Here is a 15,606-nt window from a genome sequence, read left to right on the forward strand (position 1 = left end):
TATAAAGCTGAAAGTAGACTTTCGGGGTCATAGGATGTGCTTATGTTCATATTTAGTAGATAAGCCAGCTTCCAGAGTGGTTGTATGTACTCATACTCACACCAGCAATATAAGAGAGCTCCAAATGTTCTACTTCCTCACTAATATTTGGCATTTTCTGTCTTTTTCATTTTAGCCATTCTGGTGGATATATATTGAATGTAGTTTAATTTATATTTCCTTGAGATTACCTTGTTTTTAATTGCTCTAGCCACAAGGTTTTGATGTCATGTCTGATGCTGAAGCCTGGAGGCAACTACCCAAGGGGATTACGTACAGAATGAGACAAGAGACCAAATTCATTCCAAGAGACTCAAAGGTTAAAGGTTCTTGGACTCAGAACCAAAGAGAAAAAATAAAAGAGGGCAGCAAGTCTACTTTTGAATCAACTTTATTTTTCCCCCAGCAATTCATCAGGCAAGGTAGAATCCATCTTTTCAGATAGAATAACTCTTTCTACTCTATTCAAGAAAAACAGGAGATTCTTTTTTAATCTGCAGTCTTTAATAGAGAAATGGTTACATAATACTTGACTATAAAATTAAAAACAATGGTTAGGTGATGGACAGATCTGTGACAGACTTGGTTCTCATCCTCCTGGAGTGTCCATTCTGAATGACAGTGAGAACAAGACCCCCAAAACTTACAAAGCTGAATAAGCCTGAGAAATCACAGGTTTCGTAAACATCTCTCCAGTAATACTGTTTTTGGCAAGGGGAACAGATATGGGTGGGAAGGGGGAGGGGAAGGTGTGTTCCTTTCTGCTTTATTCTTTCTGCTTTTCTCTTTTGCTAATAGGTCAAATTATAGGCTGGACTCATTTAAGTAAACCAGATGGAAATACAGAGCATTGCAGCTGAATTCTTGGGGCTGCCCCAAGAATCATGGCATTTGGTTTCTGGTTCTCAGAGATAATTCGTGGGCTTGATTCTGTGTCATTATAACTGTCCTGCCTCAGAAGGCACAGGCCTATCAAAAGTATCTTCACTTTTAAAATCTATTAAAGTATTATAATTATCTAAGATTTTTCCACGGGAGAAGCTGGGTGAAGGGTACACAAGACCTCTCTCTTTTGGCAACTTCTAAATAAAACTGAAAACATTCTAAATATCTCTCTTTTAAGGCAGAGAATCAATCCATCAAAATAAATTCCTTTGAATTCCAAACAGATACAAAAATTTTCTGCAGAATTCCCTGGTGGTCCAGTGGTTAGTACTTGGCGCTTTCACTGCCGGGCCCAGGTTCGATCCCTGGTCAGGGAACTAAGATCCCTCAAGCCGCACTGCGCAGCCAAAAAAAAAAAAAAAAAAATTCTTTTTTCCTGCAATTTAAATTGCAATCACGTGTATTCCTCTAGGTTAAACATAGCAGAGAAATTCCTGTCCAAAGTATCTATTAAAAGATTTTTACATTATTTGACAGCATTGACATACTAAGCTGTGGTACTGAAGCACGGCGTCCCGAGTACTCCACTTAGGTGATAGATATGTGACAGTAATTTTCACTGCTTTATTTCTCCAACATGAAATTGCCACTTAGCCTTTATAAAGGTTTTAATGAAAAAAATCAAGAACATAATCAAATAGTCTGCAAACAATCCAGCAAACTAGTTGGATATAAGGGCCTGCGTTAGGTCACCTATGTTAGCTTCACATAAGAAAGACAAATAAATAGAATTATTCCTAAACTCTCGTGAGGCGCTGATTGAACAGGAAAAAGTAACCAAATTATTCATCCACCACCCCCCCGCCCCTGCCCTTAGCTTCTAAATTATTCTCAATTTTAGTTCTTCAGATTTAACCTTTTCAAATAAATGACCAGATTTTTAAAATGTGAAGTGGAAAGCCATTAAACACTTAACTATTTTAATTGCAGCAATTAAAATTGAGAATGAAATAATAAATATTATGCAATTAGATTTCACTCTGACCGCTATTCAAGAGAGGTTTCTTTTTATGAGCTGGAGAAGGAAACAAAACTTTCAAGAAATTAATTATGCTTTACTTACTTTTGACACATTAAGTTTTTCTTCAGGAAATCTGCTATGAAAGTTTCTTTGTGGAGCTTACTCGCTTTCTGGGGACTCTCACAAATTGTTTTTTTTTTTTTTCCAACAGATACTTGTCTACAGTGAGGAAAAGCAAAAAGAAAACAAACAAAAAACGAGTGATTAAGTAAACGCCTAGCTGTAGATAAGCACCTCATAAAATATGATAAATATACCAAACATCAGGATGATTTAGTGGAAGCGTTATGCATATTGTAAAACATACGTGAATTTGTACATAGGATAAAATAGAGTGGCAGAAAGCTGAGTATTCCCACTAGGTAAATAATACATGTGAAGTTGGATAATGCAAACGAATTCTAAATATGCATAAAACATAACCAACTAAACACATATTTACTTAAGTGGTCTCATAGATATTTATACTAGACTATTCACTAATATTCATGTAATATCAGTATGGAACATATTAAAAGGCATTTGGTCACACATACCAAACATACAAAGACTGTGAATGAGTGTTATATATCAGCTATGTTAGCTTTTCACAAAGAAATGTGAGACCCCAAGAGAGGTAATTAGACGTTATGGTAGAAGGAAGTGACTAGAGCATTATCTTACTGAGGAACTGATATTTGTGACAATATGGTAAAGTTATGAATATACTTGTTCTAAGAGCCAAATAATTAGAACTTCAATCCATATAGCAACACGGATGCTAGTGATTGAAACAAGTCATTTTTAGGTAAAGCTGAAAGAATCCCAATGTGCACATAATGTCTCTTTCATTAGAAAATACTTGCATTTCTTTCTTGGAATGCTGCATATATAACTGAATTTCCAACTCATTCACTCTTTTATTCATTCATTCACTCACATATTCATTTATCCAGCAGCAGTGAGGAAATGACAGAAATCCCTGCATTTAGGAGGACAGGAAACAAAGAGTAAGACATACAATAGGGTATGTAGATGAGGAAAAATAAAGCAGGAGGGACAGTGGAAACGGGATGGGTTGCAATTGAAACAAGGTCGTCAAGGAAATTAACATTGGTGAGGCAAACAGAAGAGGGAATGAGCCTTGCAGGTACCTCAAGGAGTGATGTTCTAGGCAGAGGGAACAGCAAGTGCAAAGACCCTGAGGTGGGAACAAACTTGACTCCTTTGAGGAATGGCCAGGAAGCCAGTGGGGCCGGAGTAGAATGAGAAGGCAGCCTCTGATCGGGAGGTCAGCGCGGTGATGGTGGGCTGCTGCTGTAACCTGCGTGAAAGGTTCAGCTCTGGCTCTGGGATGAGGGCACGTTCTCTCCCGGAAAAGTAGCTGAGCCGATGGGTGGCGGGGATGGAGGCGAGCTAGTTGGAGGGAAGAATTGGTGGTGGTGGTGGACCCAGAACACGGCTGGTTAATCTGTTTTTCTTCTTCTTGAAAGCTTATCGATTATCTCCCAGGCTGCTTTCGGGGGAATGACTGGAAACGATAAACTAGGGGTCCCGTGAGGGAGACCCGAGTTCTGTTCCCCGCGGCCCCGATCCCTTGTTCTTCGCCGCCACCGCGGGCCCCTTTGCCTCCTCTTGGACTTTATCTCTTTCCCCTTGTGACTTTTACATTTGGACCCTCACCCAGCAAAACATCAGCAGGCCGCCAGCACCTATACCACACAGGTCACACTTCTCCACCCAGACACAGCCAGCAGATTTTATTTTGATCAACGAGAATTTAAAAGACAGTCTCTAATTTGTTCCAGTTGACTTGTGAACCTTCACTCCCTCTGCTGGTTGTGAGGAATGTGAAAAACCACCGTTCTTAACGCTGCCCTGCTAGGAGAGTTCCAGAGCAACCTGCCAGACGTGGTTCTACGGTTTCCCGTCTAAGCCAGAGGAGGAAGCCGGTCAAGCGGGTACTGGGCATCGAGCAGACGACCTGTGGAGGGAAAGTTTCATCCTCTGCCCTGCCCGTGATGGAGCTCTGGAATCAGCACTTCAGCCCCCAGGGGTACAGGTGCAATGCGGAGGATGAATTCCAGACACTCAGGGCCCGGCTTGGCTCCAGGTGCACAGGTAACCTAGGGCAGAATCGGGGCTTCGAGAAGTGCTCTCAGGACTTGTCGTAAGCATGAAAGCTTCGCGGATGGTGAGATTGTGCTGTTAAGGAAGAGTTTAGGTAGCTTTATTTGGAGCACCGCTTTTTGCGGAGCTGATTGTAATCTCAAACTAATAACTGGTGGGAGACGGTTTATCTCCAGTCCATAAAAGGCAGAAAATGTTCATCTCTTAATACGATAGTAGGGCAGTGACATTCTAGCCCAAAGTCATTTCAGTTATTCTCTGAACTCATTAAATGACTACCCTGATTGAATCTAGTTCCATAAAAATAAACACTGAGTCCTAAAGCCTTTCTTGGGCTTTAATGCCTTTCTTCTGTGAGACCGCGAGGGAGTCATCACCACCAGCAAAGCATTTATTTTCAAGTTCTTGGGTGTGCCTGGTGTGACCTGGGGTCCTGTGCTGAGTTAAATCAAAGAAGCTTGGAAGTAGTTTGGGAAGAAATTAACTTGTATACTTACTTTTTTGTTTTCCTTTGGGCCACGCCGAGCAGCATGCGGGATCTTAGTTCCCCGGGGAGGGATCGAACCTGCGCCCCCTGCAGTGGAAGTGTGGAGTCTTAACCACTGGACTGCCAGGGAAGTCCCTGTATACTTATTATTTTAATAGGTCAAGCATTTTCTATTCCCGCACACCTGATGACTAACACCCCAAATAAAAGGAGATTCACTTTACATACACCGCATTTCCTGCAAAAGCCAACAAATACCAGACATACATTGGTCAGAGTGTTTGCGCCCCTGCTCATCTTTGCAGGAGGCAGGGAGGTGGAGTGGCTGCTGTCTCCATCCTCCCTTCCTTGGGTGACATGTGTACTGTGTTGATGCAGGTGGTAGAAAGAAGAAAATGCTTGGCCCTTGTCTCTTGCGAGCACTGCTGGCTGCAGGACTGATGTAGTTAGCCTTGTAAGTCAGTCACATGGTCTGTTTTGCCTTCTTCCTTGCATGACAGTTATTTGTGTACTTTCCTTATCGACCTTCTTGCTTATAAGCTCCCTGAGGACTGAAACAATGTCTTATTTTTTTAGAGCACCTAGTATGTACCAATTATTTGTTGAATAACTGAAGAGTTATATACTAGGTTCTGAATAAATGTTTGTTGAATGAAAGAATAAAGGTATTCACTGGAGACTTTTCCAAAGCATACAAGAAGCTGTGGATTGCCTTTAGCCAACAAAAATATTGTTAATAATGTTAGCTATGTGCATTAAGCATTTATAATGTGTCATGGACTGTGCTCTGCTTTACAAATACTTTCACACTTATACAACTTGATGAAGTAGGTCACAGTTATTTATCCCCATTTCACAGATGAGAAAACTGAGGCTTAAAGCGATTAAACTACTGTTCAAATTTCCCTGGCTAAGGACTGTGCCCCAACCTATTTACATTATCTTTGATTATTCTCTTATGACATGATTTGGCCACAAGGGACAGTAATACCAGGAAAATGGAATCTCATTCTGCTAACCTGAAACTGTATTTTATTTTTTTAAATTTATTTTATTGAAGTATAGTTGATTTACAATGTTGTGTTAATTTCTGCTGTATAGCAAAGTGATTCAGTTATACATATACATTCTTTTTCATTACGGTTTATTACAGGATATTGAGTATAGTTCCTTGTGCTGTACAGTAGGACCTTGTCGTTTATCCATTCTCTATATAATAGTTTGCATCTGCTAATCCCAAACTCCTAATCCATCCTTCCCCCGCTACCTCTCCCTTGGCAGCCATAAGTATGTTCTTTGTATCTGTGAGTCTGTTTCTGCTGAAACTGTGTTTTAAGCCACCTTTCCAAAACAGAACAATCAAGAACCATATTAGTGATTAGAGTATGAATATCTTTGGATTTACAGAGATTCAAATATCTGGAATGCCTTTGTAGGGCCTTTACAACATTTTCATTCATTTAATAAAAATGTCTTGCTGTGAGGTACTGCAGATACAGAGATGGTTGAGATACCGCAGCTCTAATGATTAAATCATTAAACCCAGTGTGCTGAGGGCTTAATTATATGTGTGTAAAAAGCAACATGGCAGCTTAGAACAGGCAACCCCCAGTGCTACCGGAGACCCATCTAGACAGCCTCCTCAGGGAAAAGGACATTTGGGAGGTGTCTCAAAGGGCAGCTAAGAGGAAGTGGGGGAGCGGAGGCACAGTGATGGAGGGATGGCATGGGGAAGAGTTTACGTGTCCCGTATACTTCCCATTCCGTTCACACTTTTAATCATCTTCAGTGAATGCAATGCCTTATATATATTTTTTAAATAGTGAAGAAATCCAGGTGAAGATTACTAAGTGCTTTAACAGATAACCAGACTTTTTTTTCACTGAAAAATCCATACGACTAAACATAAAATGTTTAGTTAAGGGCAAAATAAGGCATTGATGAATTTTGATGGATTGATGGAGACTGGTTAGCGGAGTTGGCTAGAACACCTTGCAGAGGGACCAGTATGAGTTAGAGCCCTTCTTGTACCACAGGTCTCAAAAGAACTAGGTAAGAGCAGGTGAATGGATCAGAGCAAAGTAATCTCCTCGTCCCAACCCCAAACCCAACTCCAGTCCCAGTACGGGAACTGGAAACATACATCCCACTTTGTCTTTTTTTTTTTTTTTTTTTTGCTGTACGCGGGCCTCTCACTGTTGTGGCCTCTCCCGTTGCGGAGCACAGGCTCCGGACGCGCAGGCTCAGCGGCCATGGCTCACGGGCCCAGCCGCCCTGCGGCATGTGGGATCCTCCCGGACCGGGGCATGAACCCGTGTCCCCTGCATCGGCAGGCGGACTCTCAACCACTGCGCCACCAGGGAAGCCCTCACTTTGTCTTTGAAATACAGAATTATCAGGTTGTCACTGGGAAATCATGGAATTGCAAATTTATAGCATTTATTTTTGGCTACTGTGAAGCAATAAATGAGAGCTGCAAAATTAGAAAAGAAAATTGCTATGGCTTCTGTTTCTTGAGAACAGTCTTTATACTGACTTAAGCCTTCATAGGTGGCAGAATGGAAAAAGTACAGTTTTTAAATGTTTTTAAAGATAATTACTTATGATATTGATGTTTCCTTTCTCCGCCAAATTTCATTAAAATTACATACTTTTTATTCCTTTGTATTTAAAAGTTATGCTAACCCTAATGTTTAAATTTTCTTTGTAAAGCTTATGAAACTGACTTCCCCATCTCCAAGTCATTTAGACACTTTTTCCCGCCCACAACTTCAATTGCCTGTTAATATCATTTTTTAACATACATTTTCTTATGTCATACAGGAACACTACCTTAAATGCAAAATGTATATATAATCTGTTACAATCTCTACATCATATCTAATCCATGTGAGCCAGACCGGATTGTTTTATTCCTTTATAAATGATTAAACATCAGTGAGTTGGTATAAATAGTGATGTACATAAATATGTATTTCTCAAAACATATGTATAGGTATTTATTCTCTGAAAGGCTCTAACTGTAAGATTTGGTATAATTATTAGCATACATTTTTTTACAGAAAGACTATTTGCTGCATATTTAACACTACATAACTAATATAAATAATGTATGGATGGTAGGCTGTATGAATTTTTAGTAAATGTTAGGTCTAATTCCCCTTAATAAGTCCAGTTGAAAAAAGCACGTTTCAATTGAAAGAAGAATACACCACTTTCATGGTGCTCTAGCAAGTCAAAGGGCTTGTCCATTTTCTTGACATTGTATTTACTCAAAAGAGTTTATCTAAAGGGAAAGAGCAAGGTTGCAGGCAGCTTAGAACAATGTTGTAATTGTGACTAATTAAGTGCCCTCAGCTGTGTCTATACTGGGCCACTATTGACTTGCCGTCCACATACTCAGCTGTAGGTAACCACACTAAAAATTCCTCCACTTATTACATCCCTTGCTGTTCTCATTTCTACGTGGTGAAATATTGACAAATATGTCACAGTTGTCTGTCACACTTTGTTCTGTGAGTAGGTAAACTGAGGATACAACTATTCTCCCATATTTTGAATTTTCTCCACAGAAAGTGGCTCAGGGTGTGGGGATACTTATGGGCTGGACTGATGAAATGATTCTGAAGAGCAGAAATTGAGAATGATTGTGCTTGGAGTGGTGCTACCTCAGTACTAATCCATCAACATACTCCAAACACGCTCTTTGTAACCACGGCAAGCAATTCCCAAAGCTGCCTGGTAGTTCAGCCAGCATCCAACCATCAGCAAAGTGAACTGTGACCTGATCCATGACTGGGTTTACTTAGCATCACACGTTAACCACCAGAGCTTTCAGCCTTACAGACCGATGAGAATTGGCTTTTGTCACCTTGAACAATTCTTAAGCTTTCCTTGCCTCCGTTGCCGTGTTTGTCAGAAGATGATGAAAGCCTAGATGTGTGTTCTCAAAGTTTAATGGGCACACGAATCTCCTGGGCATCGTATTAAATTCAGATATGGATTCAGTAAGTCTACAGTGGGGACAGAGAGTTCACATTGGCTCCTAGGTGCTGATCCAAGACCACATAGTGAGTACCCAGGAGCTAGCTGATCTCTAGTGAGCCCGTCAACTTGAAATTGTCTCATAAGTGCTTTGCTTGTGAAATATACTTTATCCTAAACTATGTATAAGTTCACAATCCATTGATTTTTTTTTTCATATCATGTTATAGGGTCTTACAATGCCAGTGGGCAAGATAATGAATGAGGACTAAATTCAGCCCTTGGACTATTTTCTAAAGTTTAAAAACTTATAAATTAATAATAAATGTAGGAATTAGGTGCCAAGGCTGTGTGCCCATGATTTTTATCATCAAATACTAAATCTCAACAAAGTAGATAAGCATCTTCATCATCACTACCGCTTCAGAACTTCATAGGGCTGCGTGAAGGATCCACTAGTGTTTGCTATTTCATTTTCTTTGGTGTGGATAGATACACATTCTGAGAAGAGAATGAGCTTTCAAATATTTATATGTGAAATGTTTCATGGATTTTATTTTGATGCATTGATTCTCTTCAAAATACCCCAGAATTCTGGACATCTTAAAATTTTCTCCACTTTTGCCTCTCACCACATTTCTCCCATATACCCCAATACCCCAATACTGCACTCAAGTTCCCAAAGACCAAATTAGATAGAATTTTACCATAGAGAACTCTCCTTCTGGAGTCTTTTCATTTAATTCCATTGAACAGGTAGGTTCCTAAGAACAGCAGAAATACACTCACAGAATTTAAAAGCCTCTATGGTCTCTTGCTTCTTGGGATGTTATTTTAGCATCTGCGCTCAATTTCAAAATCAGCTTGACTATTTCATATCCTTATGATTTTATAAATCTTGAATAACATTATACATCTTGGTCTCTTGGTTTTATTGCACCAGTTGCTAAGCAATGGTATGGAAAATTTTAGCAAAAATATTCATTTCGTATTTTTCTTTAAGAGAGTAAATGCAATAGGAGCACACTTTTTTTAAAAAAAAAACAAAACAAAACTGTTTTCCCATGTTCAAAGCATAATCTGAAAGCCTGGAGTAAAGGTTTATGCAGATAATGCATTCATGATTGAACTATTTGTATATTAAATATGGTTGTAGGATATAAATTAACTTAAGCTCTTGAAATTTATAGATGAATTCAAAAATGTAAATCTGCTCAGAAAAAAAGCTATTTATCTCATCCGTTTGTATGGTAATTGACAGTTCATAATGAAATCATCTGATGCACAGAGTCCAGCTAAATTAGCCCACCCGTAATGTACTATCTTGAAGCGACTTCACATTCTCATTAGGGCCTTTCTAATTTCTAAAGCAAAATTAATGCAATTAGTGATCAAATCAATACATATTGATCATGAGTTTCTTCAATATGGCATGAAAATATCAGGTCAAAAAGAAAGGGCTTTTTTAAAATCACAGAATTAATATAAGAAATTCAAGTTGTGGGAAAAAAAGCTTTGTGATATTTTTTCCACAGTAGCTACTATTTATGAGAAAGTGGCAATGTTACTTTTTAGCATTGTTTGCATGAAATTCAACACAATGTGCTACACCCCCATCCCTGCCCCCAACACATCAATACTGTATTCATTGTCCATATAGATTTTTTTCTCCCCATAAATATCCAAAAGCAAATTTTTTCCTCATGTGCAGAATTTCAGATGACTAATTACTCAAAAGCATTTTTGTCTTTTTCAGATGCAAATGTAAGCAAGATTCCAGGGAGAAGTACATCTCCCTCCCAAATCGTCGACCCAATACATGCACCCCTGGCGGAGTGGGCTGGAGTTAAATGTATGCAGGAAGGGACTTGAAGCCCAGAATAAAAAAAATCAAAACACATTTGTGAAAATCAAGGGACTGCTGCTTTTCTACATACTAATCAGCTTATTTCAGTGTGAAATAAAAAGAGACTTCCAAGAAAAAAAAAAAAAAAGTGACTCAGTCCCAGAAGTCCCTGTCACCTTCAGTCAAATGGATTCTGAGATGTGGTTCAATCAGTGTCTACTCCTGTTGTGTGAGGGGAAACGTGTGATGAACTGCCTTAACTGCTCAGCTTCTTGGTCTGAGTCACCAGATTATGTAGATCCTGGGGGATATTTCTGACTAAACCCAGAAAAACAGAACATGTTGTTGGGTCAAATCTACCTTTGAGATCTTCCAAAGGCTAAGCTGGGGAGAAGACCAGATCCAAAGCTGTAAGACCATGGATTGCAGTTGTGGCCGGTGAATTTGCTTCTGCATTTTGGGGACATGTTAGGGCATGAGTCACTTTTCCTAAGTCATATTTCGTGACTGTATTTCCAGAAGTTTTATGGCATGTGAATAAATTCCCTTTCTGTCTGCGATAAAATTCAATTGCTTTGTTTTAAAAAAGGTAATTAATTTGAAGTTTTTCTTGCAATTTTCACACCATATGAACATGAATAAAGCTTTTCATGGTGTGTAAATTTATAAACTGTGATTACTTAAATGAATGGCAGTAACAGGTGTACATTTTATTTTGTTTACAGACTGGTCCCATTAACTTGAAAGTGATTTCACAGATTTTATTTGAAGTTCAGACATTTATTCGCTGGAATGAAACTCTGGTGCTTCTGGTGAGGCAACCTGATGGAATTGATTTAATGTCCTCACTAATGGTACTGTTTTTGACATTAGTGTTGGTGAAAATAATACATTTATATTTGCCAAATCATTTCTAAATTATCTCCAGGAGAACAGTACATGTGTTTATAGGTGGTTCTAGAATATTACTTTAAAACAACATTATCTTAAGTTGTTCTACTGGTCTCTGGTCCTATGTGATGCTTTGGCAAAAGGATTCCACGGAGAAATATGAAGTTTAGAAACGCCTATAGATTCCATTGTATTTTTTTTTTTTGGCGGTATGCGGGCCTCTCACCGCTGTGGCCTCTCCCGTTGCGGAGCACAGGCTCTGGACGCGCAGGCCCAGCGGCCATGGCTCACGGGCCCAGCCGCTCCGCGGCATGTGGGATCTTCCCGGACCGGGGCACGAACCCGTGTCCCCTGCATCAGCAGGCGGACTCTCAACCACTGCGCCACCAGGGAAGCCCCCACTGTATTTTTTCAAATTAATTAATTTATTTTTGGCGGCGTTGGGTCTTCGTAGCTGCACGCAGGCTTTCTCTAGTTGTGGCGAGCGGGGGCTACTCTTTGTTGCGGTGTGCGTGCTTCTCATTGAGGTGGCTTCTCTTGTTGCAGAGCACGGGCTCTAGATGCGTGGGCTTCAGTAGTTGCGGTGTACTACAGGCTCAGTTGCTCCGCGGCATATGGGATCTTCCCGGACCAGGGCTCGAACCCGTGTCTCCTGCACTGGCAGGCGGATTCTTAACCACTGCGCCACCAGGAAAGTCCTGATTCCATTGTATTTTGGGGGGTAAATTTACAATGGCTTCTCTTTCCCTGTGAGTGGACCTTTCTCCTAGGTTGGAGGTGACATTATTCCTAGAGGTGGTCCCTGCAGGGGAGTAAGCACTGCCTTGCCCTCTGTCAGTGCCTCTGTCTGTGCCTCTGTCTGCCAGGACCTCTGTGGTGATTGTAGAGCCAGCCAAACCCACCATCCCCCTCAGGCTGCTTTGGAAACGCCTGGGGCCTGACAGTTAAAGCCATTTCATAGAGGCCGCTGGAGCCCCGGGATTGGCCCTGGTTTCTGGACAAGCTCCGAAAGCCTGGGTTTGCTGCTGTGGGCTCTGATCTTTCAGGAGCCTTAATGGAAGCTAAGGGTGGTGCTAATTTGGTTTCATTTGACATCTGAAGTTACACTTGTAGACATGCCGTGCGTAGTTACACCAAAGGTTACAAGAAGCCTTGCAATAAAACAGGGGCACAAACAACAAGATTTTCTAAGAAAATGGAAACCAAAATTTATTATCATTTTGAAAAAGATTTAAGACCCCAGTCTGATTTAAATGCTCTTTATTTGTATTTCCCAACTATTTTCACATTCCTATGATCCCCATCACCTTGTAGTGTTTGCCTGTCTGTCATTGCCCAGGTATGTGAGCACCTGCAGGATACACAGCCCTGTCTTATCTTATTTGTTTATTTTTTAATTTTTATAATCAAGCAGAGACCGTAGACACTGCGTTGCGGAGCAGGGAGCTTGAGCTCTTGTTCGAGCTTTGAGAAGTGGTTAAAAGCATGGACTCGGGAGGCCAACTGCCGAGTCTCAGATCACCGTGACCTTGGGCAAGTTATTCAACCTCTCTCTGTTTGGGTTTCTTCATTTGAAAAATGTGGATGGTAATAGCGTGAGCTTCACAGGGTTATTCTGAGTAATAAAGAGTTGATGTTTATAATGCACAGAATAATGCCTGACATATAGTAAGTATTGTATGGCTATTCATTGAGTTTCAATTTGGTCATATCAAATTGCTCCCCAAGCCTGTTTCCTCACAGGTACAAGTGAGCTATATTGGAAGTGACCTGTACAATGCATGGAGCATACTGCAGGCTCCATGGACACTTCCTGCACCACACTTATAATGCATTGTGCGTGCCCATGAAGGTTCTAGATGGGGCAAGCATGAAAGTACGCTAAAGACATGCATGATAGCAACTTCTTGGGACTCTTGCTTCTGAGCCCACTTTGCTACACATCCGTCGTGGTCATCAGTTGGCTACTTTAAGTTATATCTCCCCAGGTTTTTGTTGTTGTGTCTCATGGGGAGAGGTTGGTATATGCGTGCGAGTATGTGAGAACTCACATTAAAACAGCAGGCAATGCTCAATCCTGTGTTTCATCAACCCTTTCTCTCATAAGCCATGACATTTTGTAGTGTGGATAAGAAAGGAAATCATAGCTAGGTCTCCAGACTGGAGATGGGAAGGAGGCCCATCTTTAATGGCATTGAAATAGGAGGTGAAACTAAACTCACCATTGCTTATTTATGGCTGTAGTTATTTCTCTGTGGTTCCTCCCAGAGGGGTTACTTTCCGTTGCTAATTGGAACTTCTAAGCCATTTTTATTTACAAAGTGTTTTACAGTCATTGGTATTGATGACTTATAATTCCCCCATGAGTTAGGTGTCAGGATGAGGCATTGACACAGCTCCACTCTCAGGAAGCTGGGACGTGAGGGTGGATAAATCTGCCACTCCTCCCACACGGCAGCCTTGGGGTCCTGGTTTGCTTTGTTTTGGCCTGTCAGATGTGTATTACCTTCTCCATGTGTTCTCATAGCACTTATGATTGGATTCCTGGATAAAGGGTCTTTTCAGGAGGGACTGAGAGAAAGAGTGACACAGAATCCACTTAGCAATAATTTTCTTCCTTCTGCTCCCCGTTGAAATGAATTGTCCTTGCAACTGTATGTCTTTCGGCACACTTGTTTTGTTTTTTAAAGAAGTAAGACAAATAACTGCCTGTTTATTGTTAAATTTGTAGTGCCAGTCATGACACTATAAGAATAGTAACACTTTTGCCAGTGGGGTGCTTGTCTGTTTTACTAGTTCAGAAGGACTTGATTGATGCGAAAGACCAAGGTCTCAGTAAAGATAATTTAGCCATTTCCATACAGTTTATGCTTGTGTTGGTTGTCTCCTGCAGGGGAGTCCCAGGGGGCAGCTTTGTTGACCTTCCCTCTAAAAGGTAACACATAGGAGATTCCTAAAGGAACCATCGTCTAACAAGACTAATGACGGCTTCCATGCCTATTATCATTCAGAGACATAGAAAGAGGCTTTAGAAATGCAGTACCACATTCCTCCCTTGATGTTCCACATGATCTATTAAGGCGTTATGTGGCAGATAAATTAATCATTAAAAACTTACTGTTAAGTCTTTACAAATAATAACCAGGTGTACTTTGATTATCTTTGATCTCAATATGTATTTTTTCTGTCACTAAGCAGATGATACATAGCAGTTTGTTTTGCTGACAACTAATCTGAGAGACTCAAAGAAAGGACACTATTTTCTTCCAGTATATTTTCTGCCTCTTTTTTAAAGTTAGATGGGCTACAAAGAAGTTCTTCACTTAGTAGTAGCTCGTGACAGCCGGGATCACTTTTTCATATTGTTTTGCTGGGGTGTGAGTATGAAGCATCTTCATTGTTTATTATTCCAGCTCTCCTCCCAACTGATTTATTTCTCCCATTCATTGCTACTTAGTATTTAAAAGTTCTGACCAGGGGACACGCTCCACATCTTGTGTGCATTAGGCATTCCATGGTACACTGGATTCCACTTAATACCATCACTTTGGATTGAGGTGGATGTTTTTTTTATAATGTGTTTTCCGTCACATTAACCACTTCCAGAGCTAATATTTTTTACGTTCCAAAAAGAAAAAAGATAACATGAAATAATGTAAATGCAACAGTCGAGGGAGATGTATGTTTAAGACAAATGAAAATGCATTGCAACACAGGACAGGATTAGTGTCATAAATGATTTAATCATTTCTTATTAAGAACAACACTGAAATGTTTTAATATGCTTCTGGGGAAACTCGCATGAATAGAAACTGAGTAACTGATGAATTTAGGAAATGCACCAGGAATGCTATGATAGAGATGAGAGGTAACAGAAGAGGACAGGATCCTTCAGCTGACAGTAGGTTTCATAAAGAAGTTGAAGGAAGGGCGTTTGGTTGAAATCCTTGTTCAGATCTCTACAATCTATTCCATTAAATAACATGGGTTTCTACTGAAAGTTAGTTTAGTGAAGTAAAATTTTTAATTTGGCATTTCAAAAATTTAATTTGAAAATCATTTCTTTATAGATGTGTGGATTTCCTTTGTAGTTTGTAATATATTAAGAACTGCTTTATGGCAAGATATTGAAGTATGGGAGTCACTTGGGAGGGGGAATTAAGATTATTTTTCCAGTTTGTTGAATATAATACATGTGAAAAGAATGTCTTTATTCACTCTGAATTCTGAGCAATTGGTGTTGATAATATGCACTTTTACTTTTTAAAGGTTTTTGTTAGACGT

At 40.0% G+C, this 15,606-nt stretch overlaps 1 long non-coding RNA gene across 1 annotated transcript in view; it reads right to left on the minus strand.

Annotated features, from left to right (window-relative positions):
• LOC137205024 (uncharacterized) overlaps window positions 1-15,606 on the minus strand; it is a 98,480-nt gene that overhangs the window by 31,312 nt on the left and 51,562 nt on the right. Inside the window, exon 2 of the long non-coding RNA XR_010933962.1 lies at window positions 2,048-2,164. This is a non-coding gene — a long non-coding RNA (uncharacterized lncRNA). The remainder of the gene's footprint in view (window positions 1-2,047; window positions 2,165-15,606) is intronic.

The sequence above is a fragment of the Pseudorca crassidens genome, chromosome 13, assembly GCF_039906515.1.
Source record: "Pseudorca crassidens isolate mPseCra1 chromosome 13, mPseCra1.hap1, whole genome shotgun sequence".
NCBI lineage: Eukaryota > Metazoa > Chordata > Mammalia > Artiodactyla > Delphinidae > Pseudorca > Pseudorca crassidens.